We start from the raw sequence: 17,196 nt of genomic DNA on the forward strand, positions 1-17,196 counted from the left end.
CGTGCAGAGCCTAATAACTGCTGTAGTGGAACGCAGTAATCACACTTCAGTTTATTTCTCTTCTTTGATAGCAGTAACTATTCAAGTACATACTTCCAGCCACTCACATTCCACAAATCACTCCCTCCGTTATTGTCGCACAAGCCAAGTTCTGCACATCTTCAGTTCAATTATTTTATTTTTTTCAAAAGAAATTCTGGCAAATGCAAAGGCAGCTGAACTTTTCTTCTTGGGGAGTTCACACCACTGCAAAACTTAATCAAAGAACACAGTCTATCAAGGCTTTTTATCATTTTCTGAGACAGGTAAACTGCTGTAGTATCTGAAAGTAGAAATGTTTAAAACTACAACTTTTACTTATATTTCCTGATCTCTTTTATAACATATTTTCTTGTAAAAACGAGGCCATGATGGAACTTGGCTTTTTGAGTGCATCTGAAACATGAGAAAGTCTACAGAAGGGAAAAAATTAAAGACATTTCAAGATAATTTCTAGACTTCAAACTGCAATTGGTGTTTCTTAAAGGAGTTCATAGATATCCTCATATGCTAACTCTCTTCAATCTCATTTATAGTGAAACAATAAAAGCCACAGACTCTCTTGGTTTTGACTCAAGTCCTTTGTTCTGTTCTTTCCCCCACTGCTCAGGGGTCTCAGAGAAAGGGGTGGGAGGAAAGAAGAGAGGAAGATGTTAGTACAAGTAGTACCTGACTGAGCCAAGAACCTCATAGGTTTTTGACAATGGAACCTCTTGATTCGCACATGTTTCTAGGCCCAGTCACTTGGGTATCAGTAGTTAGAATTACTTAAAATATAATGCCATCAACAGAAAAGAAGTGGAGAGGACTCTCAAAATAGCCTATTAAAGTCCTCCCATGTGTAATCAGAAATGGCAGGTTAGGGACCATGATTCTTATCCATTCCCCAGCCTTGGAATTCCACTGCAATAGATAAATAATTCCATGTTTCAGCTTTTCCACGAGAAGGTTTTATGAAGTCTGGGTCCTGACCTGGAAAAGGGTAATTGCTTTGCCAACCATCTTCAGCATGGCAGTTAAGAGGACTGTCTCATCACACTAAACGCGTTCTCAAAGCAGTCACTCCCATCCACAGTAGTTTCTGCTTGTTATACTTCCCATTAAATTCCTCTTTACTAGAAGAGTATTGGGCCTGAGAGATATATTAAAAGGGAGCAATGTTCCCTCCTATGGATAAATTGATTCTTTGGACACAACTAGCTTTACAATTGAGGAATAATTTAACATGAAGCTACCCTCAAGTTCCCAAGTGAACTTAAAAGGGTGACAACATAGTTTTCTGTAATGCTAAGATACCCAAGATTTTCTGGGTGTTACAAGGCCAAAAAAAACATTCATGACATTCGTGACTACTGGCAACAGAGAAAACAAGTACTATCTCAGCAGACAGGTCATACAAGGTAGTTAGACTCAAACAGATGGAACAGTCATTGGCTCAGGCAAACTCAGTACTGAAGTTAAATGGCCACATTCTTCCTCATAATTTTGAAAGGTCTGAAACAAAATGTAGTCTAAGAATGCATTTTCAGAAAATGTGAGTTCCTCTTGATAAAAAGGAAATCAACCTGTTTCGTTGTTTTTTTTCAAATAATCAGCTATATTTATTTCATTTCCCACTACAGTGTTCCTGGAGACATGCCCAAAACCCAAGTGAAATCTTGATTCTGCTTCGACTTTTCACATACCCTGTCTGTTAACATGGCCCCCAGCATACCTGCACACATTCCACTTGTCATGTGGTACAAGAACAAGTGTTACACTCAGGATGGAATCTGGTTGGCTGTCTCTCCTCAAAGAACTGCCGAGATTTTTAAGCAGCACAAGCTTTCACTTCCCTAACCTGATAGCTCAGCTACAAGCATCCTACATGTCAGCTACATGCATGCGCAAAGCTGCAAAGTAGGACGCTGGACTTCAGCTTGCTTTTTGGTCCAGTTGGAAGGGGAAAATAGCTTGAGGAAACAGATACAAAGTAAACCACAAGCAGGTAGACTGCCAGAAGACCTGTCCCTGGACAGATCCAATTGCACGCTAACAAAGGCCCAGCAGCCTGTTCATAGCCAGGCAAGCACTCACGGGACGGCTGGTCCACTTGCTAGCATTAGTCTGCACACAGAGACCCATTAGAACCATCAGATCTTCACGCTGAAACTTCTTTTGGAATACACAGTTTGGAAGAGACCTTAGCAATAATAGCACACTGCTGGGAAAGGTATCTTTATTTTCATTAATATAATATGCCTTCCATAAAACAAGCTTACTGATGGCACCGAGTATTTCTCTACAGAAACTTGTCATGGTAGCAAACAGCAATGACACTTGATCCTGTAAGAAGGAATCTGTGTTTAATGATTGAAGCAGTTGAAACATGAAAGAAGCTTTCTCAATTGCAGAAACTCTGGCAGAGTTTCTGTTTTTCTAAACACAGTGTCAGGATTTAAATACCGCATCACTTCTCAGCATAAGTTTTCAGACCCAGACAAGCCAACTTTCACACAGAAGGAATCAACACTTGCTTTTTAATACCAGAGAGACCAGTTTGAATGAGCTCCTGCCAGTAGTTCAAAAAAGAAGCCAAGTCTCTGTGTTTAAAAATTCTTTTCTCAAATTATCATCCCCCTGTCCAGAACAATGGACATCAAGGGCTATGAAGGAAAAAGACGCAATCGTCAAGCATGCATCACATTGGCTCAACATTGGATTAAATTATGGCTGAAAGAGTAGAGAATTAAATAGTCTAATGATAATCTTTTTATATAGATTCTAAGTACTTGAAATTCACAATACAATTACGTAAATTTCACACGTGCTCAAAACTGTGATTTTCCTGTGCTTAATAAATGAATTGTTAGCATATTGAACAAGCTTAAGCAGAGTACACCAAGGGGCGTTGTAATTTCCTGGTCTCGTGTGTCTGTTATACTTTTCTTGCTCTGACAATACCTGTAAACCCATACTCTGGCTCCATACAACTCCTCTTGACCTATATTATACATACATACTTGACTACAAGAAGGGAAAGAAGTGTAGGAAGAAGTGGATATGTAGATACCCATGGAATGTAGAAATGTATTGAATAAAAGGCAAAAAATGGCTAGAAAGTATGCAATACATTATGAAGTTAGAAAAACTAGACACAGCAAAAGGAGTGGCTCAGAAGGAAAATGAAAAAACGTAAGATGGTTTACAGTATGTTCCAGCCGATGGCCCAGGAACCACACCTGGCCTATCATTTTTGCGCACAGTCTAGCACTAAAAGATAGTGCCTTCACCATGCTGGAAGAGGTAGTGTTTAAACGGGACTGCCACCTGCTTCACCTGTCTTCATGTATACAGCCTGGCACTTCTACCTGGAAGGTGACATTATGCTTACTACTCCTTCTTTGATAGGAAAGAGAGGGAGGTTCCCAAAGCTCAGCAGGTTCAACTTGCCACTCACTATGCTCCTTTTTCAGCCTACTGCCTCAAAAAAAGTTCGTTAGACAATACTACAGAGAAGTGGGATTCACTAAAATATTACTGAAATGATTTAAGTGTAAGTTCAGCTGTAAGCAGGTAAGTAGTCCCAGTGACTTCAAAGTTAAGGCATCTGTTGAAGCTGGTTTTGAGAATTAGGCCAGAGAAAAAGAGCAAAAAGGAAGGAAGTGACCTACTTGAATGGAAGACTCATTCTGAGGTTTAAATGTTCAAATTCCCTCAAAAGAGGCTGACAAGAGGTATTTGCATATATTTCCTTAAGTACAAACTGTGAAATGTCACACCGTATAACTCTTGATTAACCCATTTGGTTCACAAAGGTTATTCATACTGATATATACTCAAGATTTTTTCCACTATCCTTCCATTCACTGCCTATTTCTGTTCACCCAAGAAAGCACTCCTCCTTTTTCCTAAGTATATCCAAATGCTTAAAAAACAGAGCAGAGACTAAAACCAAAATGGCAGCTTAGCTGCATTAAAAGGATTAGTAGTTTGATTTAGAACAATCTGTGCTACAGACATTTAGAGATCTTTCTAACATGTTTAAATTCTATTTTAAAAGATGGCCAGGATCTAGAGTCCTGATGACTCTTCTTTTTCCTTTCTTCATCTTGTTAACTCAGTCAGAAGCTGTCAATAAACTCTAAAAACTATGTAATAAAAGCTTTAGCAAGGTTCTAATTTTGGTCACAGATGACCAAGCATAGTAATTCTAGATAATATTAGTTGAGATTTATGATTCATTCAACATCTTCAGATGTACAAGAGTATTTTTGGGCACCACTTGAACAGACAATATTCAATGTACAGTTGGTAAATTTTACTCCTCTTTTTTCTCCTATTTCAATACAAGAAGTATATGCATGCTGCACTTTATCTCACTTTTTTTTTCCAAAGGATCTATTTCTTCAGCAAGAGAAAGACAAGTCAAGTCTCACTTTCAAGAAATCACAAGATCAAACTATAGCTATTTTTGAGAATGGAAGTTAGATATACCATTGCCACTTCTCTGAGCAAGACATACCAATAGTTAGAGGAATACCTGCCCTCCTGGTGCAACTTGGGATAAGAAAAGTTGGTCAGTTTTTTCTGAACTCCGCTGTTGCATTATTTCTGAACTACGCCAATTATTTGTTTTACTTAGCACTATCAAAATCTCTTATCCCAAGAAGAAAGAGCACCAGCAGCAGTCAGATTTCTGGAGAGCAGGTAAATATGTAAATAGGCACACAGGCTCCAGGGCTTGGAGGCTAAACATCTACTTCTGCTGTTCCATCTAGACATATCATTAGGCACAATGAAGCAATGGCCAAAGACCAATCTATGGGTATCCTGGTCAGTCTGACATGCTTCCTAAACTACATGTATGGGTAATCATTAATCTGCTGCAAATTTAGCACCAGCTCTATTACCAAAACAAGAACTAGTACTGGCTCAATCTTCACAGTAGGCTACAATGATACACATATCACATCTCAGTTATCAAGCACTCCAGAGAAAATCCATGTCAATTATTTAAAGAAACTAAAGAGTAGTCCAGTCCAAGGATAAGAGTTTCTCATGTTTAATCAAACAGCTCTCCAGTGCACAGTAATAATTTATATATGAATAATAGTCCATGAAGACGTTGAGACTAGTTTTGAAATGGAAGCATCTTGAATAGTAAAAGCACACAATATAAGTTACATAACCCACAAACCTCATTTGGTTCAAAAAGTCTTCAGGTTAAACACTACTTGGATTCTGGGAGATTACCTGGGGAAAATATCAGGTATGCTTACTTTGGTTTTACACTTTCCTAGACATCTTATGGATGCCGGGCTTTTTGTTAACAGACAAGTGTTCCGTTTTTTAATATATATATATATATATATGTACATATATATATATACGTATGTATATGCACACATAACACTCAACACGTATATAAAATACTATACTTTATAAAAAATGTCCTCTTTTCATGTATGTATACATACATGTATGCATGTATAGTCACACACACACATACAAACAAAAATAACACTTATTCTTTTAAAGAGCATTTAATGGATTGACTGCCAGCTCCAACCCATTACTGATAACAACCCTGTTCAGTTCAAATGGGTAGTATCTCAACACAGAGCAACATCCCATCAAACAGGAGAAAGGTCCTGATGCAGGGTCTTTCTTCAATGCAATATTAGGGAATAGGAATCTTTTTCTTACAGGTAGCCATACTCACAGCTGCTTACCTGTGCCCAGTATTTTAGATCATCCTCTTGCATTTATACTGGCTCCCTAATGACTTGTAGAAAAGCAGAGAAAGATAAAGGGTGGCAAAGGTGCTATCTTTGTTGTCTACAAGGGGACGGACTTTCTGGAGACCTTCAGTCTTATGCCTTTAGCATTATCAGTCATTCTGCTGTCTTAAGTTTTCAATCCCCTCTGCAAAGCAAATAGATCTTTTTGGAAGCTGTTAATGTGCAGGCCCAGGACAATTACACAAGATGTTATTTTAGTCGTGAACAACGCATTAAATTTTGGATTCTGCCACTGCTGCAGATTAGCACAATGAAATTCTTCACCAGTTTTTGGCTAATAACGTCTAGGCGCTTGGGGACCATGATATGCTTCTTTATACCTTTCTGGAAGCCGAATTTAAGGCTATCTAGACACTAAATTTTCTGGTCCCAGCTCCTTCTCATCAAGAGACATTCATGTCCTCTGTCTTCCTGAAAATCTGCTCAGAAATAATGTTAATAGGAGCTCCTAATAGATTCTGAATGGTTTCAAAAGTTGCATCGCATGTTGGAAAAAGGATATGGAGTTAGATGGACCTTCAGTCTGATACAATGACAGTTCGTATTATTTGAAAACTTACCGTATTAAAGAGTACCCAAATACTTTCAGGTTGGCAATGGACTCAAGAGTTATGAGCTAGGCTGTAGGACTTCACTGACAATGCAAGTAACAAGTTCTACCCATTAACATTGCATTTAACAAACAAATCTTGCATTAGTATATAACGCTCCTGCACTGTGACACCCGATGCCACCTACAGAATAAAATGAACTGCCACTACAGATATCCTGGCTAGTCTTGTATTCAACACAAACAGGAAGTCATGTCCTGAGACCCCAAAACACCAAAGATTTCCTTCTGCCTATGTCAAAACAGCACTATATTCTCAAACAATGAAGCTCACTCACAAATTCATCTTTGTAGATTTCTCTGATCTAATGCTTAAGTGCATAGCTACTTCTTAAAGTAAGTAAAATCCAAATAGAAACAGGCCATTTATATAAAAGCATTCACATTTTGGAATTAGCGTCCCACTGTGGTTCACAATCATCTACCCAGAGAATTAATTGCCCTTCCTGCTGAAGTTCATGAAGAAAAATGGGAAAAACATTTTCTTGACTGTAGTAGCTCCCAAGACTAACGCTGCTCCTCCGTTTATTTCATACTGACTGGCTCTCCGTCCCAAGATTTTGTAATAGAGGTAAAATGTAGTAACTTGTTTTATTCATGCAGCTTACTGCCAAACTACTTGAAAGGTTTGCAAACCCAGAACTCCGGAAATACAGATTTAACAAAAACATTGCTCTAGCTAGACTTACTTAAAACGTCACAACTGAAAGATTTAGTGTGCTTACTCTCTGCTTATTAAGTAAATATTTCCAGTATTTCCAAATTAAGAAACTCTACAACTGAGACTAAGTGAATACCACGTAAGTTCTAGGAGTAGAGCAGATATCTACCTGGAGAAAATAAAAGTTATGGGTTAAAAAAAGTTAATGTTAACCTTTAAAATGCAAGTATTCTTAGTTATCCCAGTCTAGTAATAAGGAAGAATAGTAAGCATTAGAAGTGATCTGAATTTTGAAGTAATTACAGCAAAATAAAACTCAACGTATTAACTCACCCTGGAGAAAAGGAGTAATCTAATTCGAACTAGTCTATGGCTGTCCAGAGAGATTACCTTCTGGAAGTACAGTAATTATATTTGCAAAGTAAAATTACTTATGCCTGGGGTGGGGAGGCCCAAGGGATTTTTTTTTTTTTAATCTGAAATGTGTAAAAGCTTCATAATGGCCTGAATACTGAGAAAATAATTTTGTGCACAAAAGCACACATTCTGTGTAATGGTCTTTTTTGGTGGTGCTAAACAGATATGTGTAACCGGTAAGACTGTAGAACACCAGATGGCAAGCATGAACGGACGTATAGTTCCACTTTTCCTTATAGGGCCCATACATTCTAAGCTAAGTAGCAGAGTGTTTTGGAACTTCTTCCAAAACCACTTCTTGCCAAATTTGTAATTAGACTAATCCTTATAACTCTAAAGAAAAAAATTCCTACTGGTTTCACTGGAAGTTTCACTATATAGGTTTTTGCCAGTACCTTACAAATGAGATTAGTTTAAAAAAATAAAACACTATATTCTTATGAGCTCTAAGTTACTTAATAGTCCACATAAAGTGTTTTAATTCAACATCTCCAGTTAATAGCAAGACCTAACAGCACCATTCTGACAGTGTCACTGGGATAAAAAAACTCTGTCTCAAAATAGTTTTCGTGACTTTATGGAGAAATAAGATGTGTGGTCAAACCAGGCCTAACCTTATGTCTTGTTTACAAAAAAGAACTTTACAAGGAGCCAGAAGGTCAAGTTTCAAACGGTTAAAAAGAAACAAAGTGAAACAATACCAGAAGTTTGGAATTAGGTATGAAGCATTCACTTCTCTTGGAAATTTCAAATGACTCATGACAATCCATCTTGAGACCTTCCACTTTATTAGGACTCCAGCTGCTGAACAGTCTTCCCTTCTCTTTTCCATTTCCTATTCATTAGTAACAATGAAGTACTTCCTTCTGAAGACACCTGTTCAACAGTTTTACTGTTGCTGCTTAGAGCTTTCCTGAACTGTAATAGCATGGAATCTGACCTAAGATGAAGAACTGTATGGTAAACTTGGTAAGGCCTACGCGTTTCATTCTGCTGTTTAGTTAGCCTGTGCTGTTTGCAGAGCTATCTGCCAAGATTTGGCAGTTAAATGTGTACGCTGCAATTCATAGCTAATAAATTCCGTTCAGCAGTAAACTTGCATGCTTCCAGGCAACAGCACAAGAAGTCCCAGGAAACGGACTGCAGCAGCTTCCGCAAGCAACAGACTACTGGGTGGGAGATTCACTTTTTTGATCCAATTACTAGACCAGGATTTCTAAATGTATCAAGTTTTGGCTACAGTGGATTTTTTTTTATGTATTTAGCTACTTACTTGTCAAGCATCACCGGCTTATTTACCACCACACCCCGCACAGAGCCCGCCGGCCCCAGTCCCCCGCCCAGCGCAGTGACCCGGCTTTCCCGCGCCCTTCCCCAGCCGCCATGTCGCCGCGTGACCACCAGGGGGCGCGCCCGAGCCACGTTTCCCGCAGCACCCGGCGGGGCCGCGCCGCTGCCCGCTCCCGCACCTCCCGCTCGGAACTCAATAAGATAGAAAACATCTTTCTGCGCCTTTTACCAACACCCACAGCCTCTCAGCCTTCTCACCAGGGTACACATCCAGTTACTCTCCCATCCCAACAGTAAGATTTCTAACATTGTCTTGATCCCTCAGACCTACATCTCGGAGCCGGGAGGGGGCAGGTGGGACACGGACAGACAGACGGATTTTTTCCTACATAACTACGTATCAAACTTAAGAAATTCAACTGCCAACCCTTCGGTGCTCTCCTACCGCTTTCCTAACGTTCTTTTAGTGCATTTATTGCCTGTCCTCAAAACTGCCCAAGCATTTCTCCCTTCTAGCAAGGGGAACACGAAACAGACATGTTCCCTGCAGGCAGCAGCAGGATGAGGGTTCTCAACCATCAGCCAGAGCAACCCAAGCACAGTCACTACCTCTCTGTGACCAGCTAATGTTACAGAAATGCTGTTTAAAACCCACTAACACCGGTTACCAGTTTATCTCACTTCCCAAAGAACAGTGACTCAAATGTAGTGTGTCCATTTTATCACTCTTGAGCCAAGACACCTATGAGATTATCACAGAGCTAATGATGGACGACAACTCTCTCACAACAGGTTCATACCAAGGTTAAATTTTATCTATACAGCAAGTGGGCCGCCCCCCAGAAAGCCATGAAATAATGAACAAAAATCACAGAGCCAGCCCAAACATCACTGGTGTTTCACTTCATAAATAAGCTTCACTTGAACATTGCTTTAAATATCACACATAGCAATGTACACAGAGTTTGTCCTCACAGGGAAGATCATATATGACAAATGCCAATTACATTGAGCAACGTGCTTCTGGAAGTCACTCAAATACTACACAGATTAAATCTATATAAAAGAGCTTCACTGATCAGAACTGACCAAATCAAGCACTGCTCATCCCATTTTGCTCTTGCTTACCAAGCCTAGTGTAAGCAGCAAAACTGTACCAGCAGATCTGGGAAGAGCGACTGAGTATCTGCACGATTTGCATTCAGATGACTGCCTTACAGTCATACATTCTATAAACATTAAGTTTCACTTAACAATTTCTCCCTGCCCGCATGCTCTTTACCACTGAATGCATAAACTGAACTTTCAATTGTTAATTACACCTCCTCCTCCTGCACTTCTAGTGACCCGAAAAATGCAAGTGAAGCTGTAATAAGCAGCATGACTATGGTAAACTTAATAGCATTGAAGCAATTTCTGTCCAGCGACACTGTGCTTTGCTACAGCACAATAGTTCACAATACAGTAAGCCAAAATTGCTTGGAAAGGCAAAATAAACTTTTTGCTCATTTCATTCACTAGACTGCAGTTTGCCTTCCTAGTTTCAGAACTTCTGCTGTACAAGCAGTTTCATCTTGCCAAAAAGACTTCCATAAACTTCAACAGTGGATCAGAAAAGGCATGGGGTGGAATTTTAATAAGAAGATATGTAAAGGTTGACTTACCAATTTGCCCACTGACTTGTTCAAAAAATAAATCAATGTCATATAAAAAGTTGTTGAGATGTTTTACATACAAAACCTCTCACATGATGGCTGCATGCATATCTCCAAACATAGCATTAGTAACTAATGAATGAACATGGAATCAAATATTTTTTGATGTATCGAGGAATGTAATAACACAGTCAGAATGGCTGATATATTTTTCTTCCATTCCCCTGCAGATCTACTTGAATGATCCCCTACATTGTGTTATTAGTCTTAAGAAAAAGCTTTACCCTATCTTTTTTACCCTCAGCCTATTTACCCCGTCTATTTACCCTCAATCTACTTTCCTCCATGCTGTGTTTAGATATTTAAAATGGTATCACTTTAACTTTTCATTAATGCACATTTGACCAGTGGGTGGAGATAAGGCTTTAATCAAAAAACTAAGACCAAACTATTTGAGTAGCCACTCTTACTACAGAAGTAATATTTGAATGTCAACACTACCTCAGCAAAAGAGCCTTAAATGAACTATCTTAAAATAAAAATTTAAACTATTTTTCTTACATCCTAATTTTCATTATTTCAACAGTGTCTTGACAAAATGTTTGCAATCAAAAAGTAAAGGCTTAAGCTTATTTGAAATCAACAGTTGTGTCTCCACCTACTGGAAAAGTGAATTTAACTGAAACAGTAATTTGATGCTTTGAGATCTGGGTAAGCAAAAGCTGTAAGAGCAATGTTTTTGTGTAAGATGCAAAGAATTGGTTTCCTCCCCCCCCACACCAAAAAAAAAAAAGTTTGCAGAAACCACTGACATTCCCTGTAGTCAGCATGGATTGCACAAGGTACTACTCTCAAACCGTTGCTTGTCAGAATGCAAAACTAGTTAATACTCTTAAAACAACATAACCAAGTAATTTCTTAAATAACACTTGTTGCCAGTAAATCTGAAATGCCATCTAATTTAAATATCTTGCTAATTTGCACCATGTTTTCATGAGACCTGGACACTAACATCAGAAAAAGTTCTTTAAATAACTGATGTGTAAAACCCACAGAATGGTTGCTAATATGAAGCATTCTCATTATGTAACACCTTTTTTTTAAGCCAAAGAGATCTTGAAAATAATTAAACATGAGGTAAAAGTAGAGAACGTCCCATTTTCAAATTTTTATTTTTATTCTTTAATACAGGTTGTGAAATTACTTACCATCATTTTAAAGACTAATTAACCCAAAACAGGAATGTAAACGTTTTGATAACAGAAAAACTCCTCTCCTAACCTCTCTTTTTCGTCTCCATTATTCTTGTAAGAATGACAGCTGTAACTAAATAATTCAGGCTTGCTTTATTCTGAAAAAATAAAGCCACAGGATAGACATTAACATCATGATGCTTTGTTTATCCCACTGGAAAAGACAACAGTTTTTCTGTAGTATAACCTGAGATCCAACTGCAGATGGTTATGATGACCATGGAATCAGACAATATCTTCCTTTAAAAATGATCTTAACTCCTCCCCCCAAAACCTGAACCATTATTCTGACATTTTGTTGAACTCAGGTTATAAAGACTTTAGTTACAACCATACTAAGCCAGCCAGTAACACCTACCGGTCCAGCTATTTGGCACTGCCTTCTAGCTAGCACACATTTAATGAAATCTTAGATCAGTTTTAAGCTCTGAAACAATCATCATCTACTATTTATCCTGTAATTAAAAAAGTCACATTGACACCTTCCCGTCAATGAAAACAAACCGTTACATTTCTCTAATAGTATTTGTGACCGACACATCTGTATTTCAGTCTGCCTCTCACATGTCAGCCTGAACTAAACTCACTTTTACCCAGGACCGTTTATGAGCGGCTCCTGTTGTGGCAGACAGTAAAACCTCTTTCCCTCTCGCAGACCCGCTCTTAACCCTGCCATCATAATCTACTTCACATTCTACACAAATAACTCCAATAGTGTCTGTGACACTCCAGTTCCAGGATGTTTCTAAAGAGTCAGGTTTTTACTACATGTGCAAGGCCAAACCCACTCCCGTTTGCCTCAGCACTGAATTTACAGAACATATACTGTGCACTTGGCTTGTTAAGAAGAGTTTCTCCCTACACCTCAACTCCTCTGTTGGCTCTCTTTTCCTCAAAAGAACATACATGAACATCTCACTCAAGATCAGCTCAAAAAAAAAAAAAAAAGAAAGAAAAAAAGAAAGAATAAGCGTCAAAAAGCAAGTTCAGGTGTATGTAATGTTGAGAACCCATCTGTCCATCCTGTCGTACTCTTTCTGCAGCAAATAATCTTTCCTCATCTAGCAGTGTGATCACTACCTCAGTCAATTCCCTCAAACCAGGATGAGTTCATTTTTATCAATTTTTGCCTTAAACACAGACCACAACTTTATTTGTATAGGTAAATAAAAGGGCATTTTCTTTAAACCTGTGTGAGTTTTTTTATTCTTTCAAAACTTAGGACAGTATAATTCATTCCACATCTGGATGGAGACTGCAACACCTAAGTACTACCACGAACATTACCACAATCCCAAGTGCATATCTGTCTCTTAAGTAAAAAGAAATTCCTCCCCCTTTTCTACAGCATAAGAAAAGATTCACTGATCTACAGATCAGTGTCCTGCACAGAGTATCAAAGGGCACTCACAAGAGCCTGGGACAGTCACATCAAGTCAGGACTTTAAATCACTTATAACTACAGCAGAAAGCATGGTTTTAAAGTAGGACACTAAACTTTGATAAAACCACATTCAAACTGTAAGTAATTTCTACAAATACATACATTTAGAAAAACGGAATGATTTAGGTACTGAGTCACTGTATGAAGAGACTCACGCTAAAGACTCTTTTGCCTGTCATTATGGTACTATAAAGTTTTCCCCGGATCACTGACCTTTGTTTCTGCACGTAGAAATACCCAACACAAGGACCTAATACCAAGCTGGAGCTTGATTCTGACTAAAGAAGCCGAGTGCTTGAGGACAATGCGCAAATCACATCCTTAACAGCTCAAAATAAAGCCTGCCAAATTATTTGGCAGATTATTTGGTTTTCCTGCTTTTACTGTGGTTAAACATCAACTAAAAATGCCAAAAGTAGTAAGTTATATTGCCTAGATTTCTATTCCTTTCTACATCCCTGAAGTTTGCACACACACTAATTCAGAAAAAAAATCAGATTAAAATTTTATGCTTTAAATAAGAAACATCCTAAAAGTCAGTGTTCTTGCAGACATTCATCCTTTAAATTAGCATTCCTTAAGACTCCTTCATATTAGCTAGGCATGTTTTCACTACTTCCTTTCTTATTTTTATTTTAAAAAAACCCAAAAGATATGTGATTAAGCCATGATTTAAGTTAATAGGTTCCATTATTGGTTTAAAGAAGAAAAAAAAGCAAGAAGAGGTAGTTCAAGAAAGGTCCAATTGCACATACATTGCAACAGCTTTTCAATCATTTTAGAGACTTCTAGTATGCACCGTTAGCCCACTAATACAGCAGCAGAACAGACACCATGCCACAGAGCTGGTACAGTACATTTGTCAATAATTTCCATATTAAGTAGTTCTTGACAAGACAGGCTGAAAGAGCAGTGATTCGTAGGATCTGAAACAAATGCAAGCACCCAGAATCCAAGGCAGCTGAATATACTTTTGCTTAGATGCTGAAGATTCCATAAAAAAAACCCACAAAAAAACAACAACAACAAAAAAAACACAAAACCACAACGAGGAGAGTAATAAAGTGTCTCACCTAGAAAAGACAAGGAAATAAAAAAACTAACAATGGTTGCCAGCATTATGACACCATGCCTCAGTACTGCAGATTTTTCACAGCAATATGGATTTCAGGTAATCTATATAGTGCAATACTTCAATAACAAAATAAAGAGAGTAAGATCATCAATTACAAGCATTTCAAAGGAGGAAAGAGGAAATTAAAGATTTCTCTGAAGGGTCCTTTAAAAATCACATTAAAATGAGCTCAAACTAGACTCCAATTATCAGCACTTTATTTAAATGAGAATTTTCTCTATGGCATTTTCAAGAAGAATTTTGTGACAGATGTTGCATGGTCCAGTCACATGTCGAAGTGTTAAGGGCCAACCACCTCTGCAGAAATAAAAGGAAACATTATGACACTAGTGTCAACTCAGCCAGTTTAACAGACACTATCTGTTCAGAAGCAGCATGCTAAGATTTGTTCAAAGCCTCCTCAAGTCCGACATCTATTTATAGCTGCCCAGCCTCTCTACAATTTCTCACAGCCGCCCCTCCTCCTCTCAAAACCAAGTCGGGGAAGTTTAATGGATATAATCCTGGGCCTTGTGCTGCAAGATGGTCAGAAGATCTGCAACTCTCCTCCACCAACCCCATGTGCAGTGAGACCAGGAGTAACAAGAATGGTCTAACCTACACAGGAGCCAAATACATGGGATAAACCTTATCTCTTCTCTTTAGGAACAAACTCATTTTTCCTCTGCCAGATGGTAATGAACCACATAAGCATCAGAGCCCAAGCAAAAGATACCTGCCTCCTGCCTCCTCACCACAGAGCAACAGCCTAAACTCACTACCTCAAAAGCCAAGACAGAAGCTATCCAAGTCAGCTTTGACCCCTGGACAGCACCAATGTCATCCATGCACCTTCCCACTTATATTATAATGCTGCTACTGTATGTTGTACCTTCCTCAAAGAAACTAGGAGGCTGTTGGCTTTTTTTAGGTGCAGTTTCTGGTTAACATGCGATATCCACCATTCAGCCATGCATGTGCACGTCTTTATAAAGCCTTGATCCAGATAGGCTCTCTTTCACCAGCATCTCCACCAACAGCTGTAACATCGCAGAAAGGGTGCAGGTATTTTCCTGCATACGGAGCACAACGCCACAGGCTGAACTCTGCCACAAGCTCTGTACATCCTTGGTGCCTCTCCCACCACCTACATCCACTTGCCTGTAGTACTAGCACAGAGACCGAGGAGGTTACAGCACTACTGGAAACTCCTGCCCACCCGATTACAACCACATTTTCTCCCCTTTCCCCAGTCAGGGGCAGACGGAAAGGGAGGGATGACTTCCTCAGGAGGAAAATAAGCAGGGAAAGGCCGGGGCAGAGATCAAGAGAGGAGGAATCACCCCAAAGGGAGAGCAGATAATCCCTGAGATGTGAGGCTGCAGAGGGGCATAACCGAGGAGAGAGGGACAGGGACAGCGAACCGGGGGGATAATCCAGCAGAGAAGGGGAGAGATAATCCCCTCGGAGCAGGGGGGAGGCGGAGGATCCCGGAGAGGGAGGGGCGGGAAATCTGATAATCTCCAGGAGGAGAGAAAATACCGGGAAGGAGGTGGGGGAAGGAGGGTGGGCGGGTAGATAATCCGAAGCGGCAGATGAAGAGCGAGTCTCCCGGGGACACATCTGGAGGCGGGAGGAGGAGAGGGTTAATCCTCGCTCTGGGGGCAAAAATCCCCTTTCCCCGACTCCGGCGCTGCCATGTTCGCTCCCCTGCAGGCCCGCGCGGCACCGGTACCTGCGGGCGGGCGGGCGGCTCGTCCCTCCTCACGCCTCACGCACACGGGGCGCCTCAGCTCCAACTGCGGGGGCAGCGCGCCCCACTCCGGCCGCCCGGCCCCGGGGCAAGGGGCTCGGCCGGGATGGCTGCAGGACCCCGCCTCCCACCACCATTTCCCCGCCGGCTCGAAAGGAGGGAGAAGCGGGCGGACGAACCCTCCTCCCCGCACACGCGACCGGCTGTCCGCAACTCACCGGCTGGCAGCGGCTCCCGCTCCCCGTCCCCTCTCCTCAGCGGGCGCCGCTCAGCCCCATCTACGAACTCGGGCGCGCGAGCTGCCGGTTGGCGGAGAGAGAGCGAGCCAGAGGTGCCGCCGCTGCCCCCGCCGGTTCCGCCGCTCTGCGCCCGCCTCGCCGCGCGCCGCCGGCGTGGCTATAGCACACGCGCTCGCGCTCCTCCCTCCCCCCCCCGCCCCCTGCCTCCCCAGCGCGCGCGCGCGCGGCCTCCGCGGCGGTGGCGCGCGAGCACCTCCCCCGCCTGCCGTAGCAAACGGCCGGGCGCCTGAGGCGGCGCGCGCACGCCTCTATCGCCTCGGCCTCCGCCCCCCCCCCACTCCGCGCCTGCTGCCTGCCCGGTGGCGGGCCCCGCCCCCGGTAGTGTGTGCGTGTGTGAGGGAGCGGAGGGAGAGGGGGAGAAGGGCGTATGCGTGGGGGGGATGTGTGTGAGAGAGCACCCATGTGTGTGGCTGCGTGTGTCAAGAGTATATGTGAGAGAGAGCACCCATGTGCGTGGCTGCGTGTGTGAAGGAGAGCGTGTATGGGTGTGTCAGAGAGGGAGTCGGGGTGAGAGGGTGAGAGTGCGACGGAGAGCGCTGGTATGAGGGAGCGTGTGCGAGTGTGTCCCCGTGTCCCCGTGCTGTGGCGCACGGAGCACACGCGCTCCCCGGCTGGGTTTGGTGTCGGTGTTTGCCAGGGCAGGTTTGGACTCTTCCCCGCTCCGAGTCGGGAGGGCACACGCCAGCGTTTCACTTGGCGCTGCCTGTTCAGTCACCAAGTGCAACAAACACTGGCAAAGGGTAAGTCAAGTATTTCCAAGGGGAGGGGGGAAATTTCCCCTGATTCTAATGACATCCAAGACCACTGAGATGGAAACAACAGTGAAAAACTGATTTTCCTGCTCTTCTGATCGCTGTTAACTTTAAACATTTCATTTG

At 41.4% G+C, this 17,196-nt stretch overlaps 1 protein-coding gene across 1 annotated transcript in view; it reads right to left on the reverse strand.

The window, feature by feature from the left end:
- The window catches only part of PALS2 (protein associated with LIN7 2, MAGUK p55 family member), a 57,207-nt gene extending 40,854 nt beyond the window's left edge, over nucleotides 1–16,353 (reverse strand). The window contains exon 1 of the mRNA XM_068404948.1: nucleotides 16,238–16,353. The gene's annotated coding sequence lies outside the window, so the exon portion shown is untranslated. The remainder of the gene's footprint in view (nucleotides 1–16,237) is intronic.
- Nucleotides 16,354–17,196: the final 843 nt, after the last annotated feature.

This window comes from Nyctibius grandis, chromosome 7 (assembly GCF_013368605.1).
Source record: "Nyctibius grandis isolate bNycGra1 chromosome 7, bNycGra1.pri, whole genome shotgun sequence".
In the NCBI taxonomy this organism is placed as follows: domain Eukaryota; kingdom Metazoa; phylum Chordata; class Aves; order Nyctibiiformes; family Nyctibiidae; genus Nyctibius; species Nyctibius grandis.